The 6,737-nt window shown below is 44.4% G+C and overlaps 1 pseudogene; it reads right to left on the reverse strand.

Moving 5' to 3' along the window:
• Positions 1-289: 289 nt before the first annotated feature.
• LOC110293621 (elongation factor 1-delta-like) lies at positions 290-1,202 on the reverse strand (annotated as a pseudogene).
• Positions 1,203-6,737: the final 5,535 nt, after the last annotated feature.

The raw sequence follows: 6,737 nt of genomic DNA on the forward strand, positions 1-6,737 counted from the left end.
CTCTTTCCTCTTTCCTCTTTCCTCTTTCCTCTTTCCTCTTTCCTCTTCTTTCCTCTTTTCTCTCTTTTCTTTTCTTTCTTTTCTTTTCTTTTCTTTTCTTTTCTTTTCTTTTCTTTTCTTTTCTTTTCTTTTCTTTTTGTCTCTTCTGTCTCTGTGTCTCTGTCTCTGTCTGTCTGTCTGTCTGTCTGTCTGTCTGTCTGTCTCTCTCTCTCTCTCTCTTCTTTCCCGTAGTATCAGTCTTTAATCTCAGCAGGTCCTCACACACATGAAACCACACACTCTCAGACTTTCAGATCTTGTTGAAAGTTGTGATGTCGACACTCTGCACATGCTCCTCAAACTTGGTGATCTCCTCTCCGAGTAAGTTGTTGCCCACTTTGTCATCCTCCACCACACACTGGATCTGCAGCTTCCGGATACTATAGCCAACGGGCAAGGAGCTTGGAGGCCCCCCAAACCAGCCCGTCCAATTGGATGGAATGCACGCAAGTCTCTAGCTGGGCTATGTCAGTCTCGTCATCCCAAGGTTTAACATCCAAAAGGATGGAGGATTTGGCCACAGGTGTGGGCTTCTTGGCCCTTTTCTCCGTGTACTGGTGTAGCCGCTCCTCCTGTATTCGGTCAGCCTCCTTTTCTTCTTCCTCGCCACTGCCGAACAGGTAAATGACATTGTCCTAATCATCCTCTGCTGGTGTGGCTCCTTTCTTATTTGGGGGCTCCACTTGACACATAGGAGAGACATGCTGGGTCTGTGGGGCTGTGGCTTGGGGAATAGGTGAACTCTTCTCCAGAGTGCTCAGCCGGGCCTCCAACTTGGAAATGACCTGCTGCAAATCTTGTACCACGCCATGAAGGTTCTGGTTCTCCACTTCCAGACTGGCAATCCTCACAATGATCTCACTGTGGTCTCCACCAGATCCCCTGGAGGCTTCAGGGCCTGAGTTTCCAGCCAAGGATTTCTGGCTGTTCTTTCTGGCTCTTGCAGTGCCTCAGAGGATCACGCAGGCACCATTCTCCTGGAGAGAGCCAGAGATCACAGGCCCATTCATCTGCTCGAAGACTCTCCTTTCTGTGTTGTCATATTTAAACTTGTCAAACCAGATCTTCTCACGCACTAGAAAGTTTGTAGCCATTTTTCTGACGCCAGCCAAGGACGCAGCAACCAAGACCTGGGACTGCAAGCTCAGGACTGCAAAGGAGAGGGAGGGCAACAGCTCAGCTCTCAGCTATCTTTTTAATACTGCCTAAGCCTACCTGGTCAGGAGGAGTACACACACACACACTCACACACACACACACACACACACACACACACACACACACACACACACACTCAGTGATAGATAGATCTTGTAGAATAGTTGGTTCCCTTTTAAGAATCTACATTTTTATTTGTTTATTTTATATTTATTTATTTTTGTGGTTTGAATGTTTGCAAGTGTGCCTGGTTCCTGTGGAGGTCAGAAGAGAGTGTCAGTTCCCAAAATGGAGTTATAAATGGTTGTGAGCCAACATGTGGGTGCTAAGAACCAAATCTGAGTCCTCTGGAATAGCAACAAGTGCTTTTAACTGCTGAGTCATCTTTCCAGACCTGAGCCTATTTTTGGTCCCAGTTTTTATAACGTATTTTTTTTTGATTTTTAATATTTTTATTACATATTTTCCTCAATTACATTTCCAATGCTATCCCAAAAGTCCCCCATAGCGCCCCCCACTTCCCTACCCACCCATTCCCATTCTTTTGGCCCTGGCATTCCCCTATATTGGGGTATATAAAGTTTGCAAGTCCAATGGGCCTCTCTTTCCATTGATGGCCGACTAGGCCATCTTTCGATACATATGCAGCTAGAGACAAGAGCTCCGGGGTTCTGGTTAGTACATCATGTTGTTCCAACAATAGGGTTGCAGATCCCTTTAGCTCCTTGGGTACTTTCTCTAGCTTCTCCATTGGGAGCCCTGTGATACATCCAATAGCTGACTGTGAACATCCACTCCTGTGTTTGCTAGGCCCCGGCATCATCTCACAAGAGACAGCTATATTTGGGTCCTTTCAGCAAAATCTTGCTAGTGTATGCAATGGTGTCAGCGTTTAGAAGCTGATTATGGGACGGATCCCTGGATACAGCAGTCTCTAAATGGTCCATCCTTTCATCACAGCTACGAACTTTGTCTCTGTAACTCCTTCCCTGGGTGTTTTGTTCCCAATTCTAAGAAGGGGCACAGTGTCCACACTTTGGTCTTCATTCTTCTTGAGTTTCATGCGTTTATCAAATTGTATCTTATATCTTGGGTATCCTAAGTTTTGGGCTAATATCCACTTATCAATGAATACATATTGTGTGAGTTCTTTTGTGATTGTGTTACTTCACTCAAGATGATGCCCTCCAGGTCCATCCATTTGGCTAGGAATTTCATAAATTCATTCTTTTTAATAGCTGAGTAGTACTCCATTGTGTAAATGTACCATAATTTCTGTATCCATTCCTCTGTTGAGGGACATCTGGGTTCTTTCCAGCTTCTGGCTATTATAAATAGGGCTGCTATGAACATAGTGGAGCATGTGTCCTTTTTACCGGTTGGGACATCTTCTGGATATATGCCCAGGAGAGGTATTGCTGGATCCTCCGGTAGTACTATGTCCAATTTTCTGAGGAACCGCCAGACTGATTTCCAGAGTGGTTGTACAAGCTTGTAATCCCACCAACAATGGAGGAGTGTTCCTCTTTCTCCACATCCTCGCCAGCATCTGCTGTCACCTGAATTTTTGATCTTAGCCATTCTGACTGGTGTGAGGTGGAATCTCAGGGTTGTTTTGATTTGCATTTCCCTGATGATTAAGGATGTTGAACATTTTTTCAGGTGTTTCTCTGCCATTCGGTATTCCTCAGGTGAGAATTCTTTGTTCAGTTCTGAGCCCCATTTTTTAATGGGGTTATTTGACTTTCTGGAGTCCACCTTCTTGAGTTATTTATATATATTGGATATAACGTATTTTTTGTAAACTAATGTAAACAGCAAATCAATCCCATCGTTAAAACAACAAACAAACAAAACAAAACAAAAACCCTAAAACAACAACCTATCTGACAAAATAATAAACTATGCTGATTTTATTGAAAGGTTTGCTGTTGTTGATGTTGTTGTTGTTCCCCAACACACTATTTTTATTATTTGGCAATTTCATTTCAATGTACTGTGATTGTACTTGCTTTCTATTTCTCCCAGGTCCACCCTCCCACCATTGTGCCCCTCTTCCCCAGACTCCACCAAGTCCAATTTGTGCTTCCTATATATACTCATTGGAGCATGCTCAAACTCCCAGTGGCCAGTCCCCTTTAAAGATAACTGAGCCGACTCCCCCAACCCCCACCAGAAACCATCAGCAGTGAAGAGCTATAGTTCGGCATCATTATTAAAAAAAATTAAGGACTTTCTTCCATAGCTTCATGTCTGGACTTTTTTTTTTTTTTTTAGTTATGAGTCTGTAGTCATTGCTATCACCGCAGACAAAGCTTCTCTGCACTAGCAGCTGGCAGCAGCTCGTGGGTGGCAACATGATTTCTAGAGGCAGCAGGGATTATAGAAGTCTTTTGAGGAAACTTAACCCAGAATAGGAGCCATTTTTCATCTCTGATATCTTGTTACTCAGACTCAATGAAAAGTAGCAATCATGAAAAATAGATTGGATTTGAAGACTAAGAATCTGCTTTTCTTAATTTTTATTTTTTATATTCCCAGATCTCTTATGAAATAATCCAGGCTTGATGGTGCACACCTGTAATCCTAGCTCTGGGGAGGCAGAGACAGAATAACCCTGGATTTGCTGCCTAGGTAGTCTAGCAAAACAAGTGAGCTCCACGTTCAGGAGAGACTTTGTCAAAAAAAAAAAAAAAAAAAAAAAAAAAAGGATGGAAAGCAATGGTGGAAAACACCGAACATTAACCTCTGCTATCTACACACACACACACACACACACACAGACACACACAGACACACACAGACACACACAGACACACACACAGACAGACACACACACACAGACACACACACACAGACACACACACAGACACACATACACACAGACACACACAGACACACACAGACACACACAGACACACACACACAGACACACACACACAGACACACACACAGACACACACACACAGAGACACACACAGAGACACACACAGACACACACACAGACACAGACAGACACACACAGACACAGACAGACACACAGACACACACAGACACACACACACATAGACACACACACACAGACACACACACACAGACACACACACACACACAGACACACACAGACATACCACACAGACACAGACACACACACAGACACAGACAGACACACACAGACACAGACACACACATACACACACACACAGACACACAGACACACACACACACACACACACACACACACGCACATACACCACACCACACAAAACATGATCATGTTGTGAGTGGCTGGTGACCCTGTGGTCTCCACTTCTACATCACAGTGCAGCTTTTTGAGGTTGTTTCATGAATATGGTTGTCACCCCACTGAGTGCCTTTCTGTTCTGTGCAAAGCAAGGGAAAGGCACACTTGGTCTCCGGAATGTGACAGATTGAAAGCATTTGAAAGAAAAAAGTGCACACAGTCAAGAAGAGTGCCAATCAAGGCTAGAATCGGTGTTTTTAGGACAGAAAGGCACTGGAGGGGGGCTTCCTGGAGAAGAAGAGCTACTGGATAAAGGCAGTGGCTTTCCCTCTGGTACCTTCCTTTCCCTGAGTTTATAGCCTTAGTCTTTCTCTGACAAGTGACAATTCTAGATTTGCAAATGTCCTTTTTGAGGCTCTATAAAGGGGCCTCCAGTGTCCCTGCAGGCCTGAGTCATAATAGTTTCTTAGTCAAGTGCCACTGGATAAGCAATACTTTAAACCTGGGATCTGGGCCAATGGCATGTTGGGAAACATTTAATAGCTGGTTTCCTAGGGGAGAAAGCCATGGTAATATTTGCAATTTCTGTGATGTTAATGCTCCTACAATGGTCAGTTCCTAGCTGCTAGTGTGATGTCATTGAACTGAACGTTGAGAGAAGATGTGTAATCTGCCATTGAGTCCCAGTTGCAGCCCATTACAGCATACTACTGGCTGGTGCCTTATCTCCAAACTTCTTTCCACAGCAAGTGTTTTCTATGGTAGCCTGGAGAGCTAGGCTAATCCCAGTGGATGGAAGCTTCAGAGAAGCTCCCTTAGGTCCTTTATCACACTTCCTGGGGGTCAGCATGCCATATACAAATTCACTCTAAAAATGTGAAAACTCAGCAGAGAGCTTATCATGGTCCCTAATTCTCTGACCTGGGTGAACTGCATTTTCATTGGGATGGATATGGATTTTTCAGAAGGGGGATAAACCAATGAAGAAGGAGCTTTCAGAATTCCTTTCATCATATTATCTCTTGTTTCTCGGCCTGTGGGTGGGTCTGCTATGCTATCTTCCAGGTCTCCTCTGCCAGAAGGGACTACAAAGCCAGGTTGACAACTCACCAACTCACCATTTTCTGAGTCAGGACCTGCTGTTGGAGTTCCAAGCCCATCTGTGTGCTGGTTTGGCCCTGTCACCTCTGTACAATACTCAGTCTTTGTCTTTCTGTCATTGCTGAAAATCTGACTCCCACAGATTGACCCTCCTTTAGGTCCTCACTGCTTCCTTTCTGATTTGGATGACTATGGGGCACACCAGTAGGAGGCTGGAAAGTGGAAAAAGAAAGAGCTTGGGGCACAGTTCCGTTTGCCAATGTTATATCTAGCAAGTGCAGGTCCTACCAGTTTGTGGGAACAGTGTTCTTGTCCCTTCTTGTTGTTAATTTATGCATGCCATGCCAGATCATGTTTCATGCTTTACGACCCCATCTACCCTTCTGAAAGGAGACTTACATCAAAGGCCTTTACCCGAACATTGGTGGTAAGTGTGCTCTGTGGTTGCCATGAATGGTACAATTCTCTTTTGGAGGGAGAAACAGCAGGCATTTCCTGGCAAGGTGGGTCCTTCAACAGAAAACCCTTGGCTGTGGCATTTCAGAGCAATCACAGCCTTTCTGGGAAACTGAGTATTTCTCTACTCATCACTGGGCCTGAGTGGTTCCATCAATTCCAAAGGGATCTGATGATTAATCCTCATCATCTTGAAAGTATATTCTACATTCCTGTCCAGATTGTACTGTGCTTTTGGGTATAGTTCATTTTCCTCCTATCCTTCTGGGGATCTCTCAAAAAGGGGACATGGAACATTATAAAACAGGCAAAAGTACCATTTCTGTCATGGGTCCACATCACGGGGACGGTGGCAGCTGTCTAATGAGAAAGCACAGATGATTTTATCTGGAACACAGATAAAGGATGAGGACCTATGACCTCTTTGGGGAGTTTAAGTGAGATAGTGTGTATAAAGTCCCTTGAACATACACGATAAAACAGAAAGGCAGTTGTTATTCTAGTGATCACACAGAGAAGTGCCCCCTGTTCTCTGCTCCAAGAGACCAAGGTGGGATGTTCATGATCTGGTTTCTATTAGGTCTGGTTTCTATGAAGCTACATTTTGATAGCAGTTAATCATACTATATCCTTTGGTGCCTATGAGCTTTGAGGCAGCTATTTTCGCCCTATGGCACTCGGCCCAGTTTGAGCTGCTGCTAGTTGTTGGGTGTGGCAAAGGGGGTGGGGACTGGCTCAG

This window comes from Mus caroli, unplaced genomic scaffold, assembly GCF_978045245.1.
Source record: "Mus caroli unplaced genomic scaffold, Mus_caroli_1 scaffold_6, whole genome shotgun sequence".
NCBI lineage: Eukaryota > Metazoa > Chordata > Mammalia > Rodentia > Muridae > Mus > Mus caroli.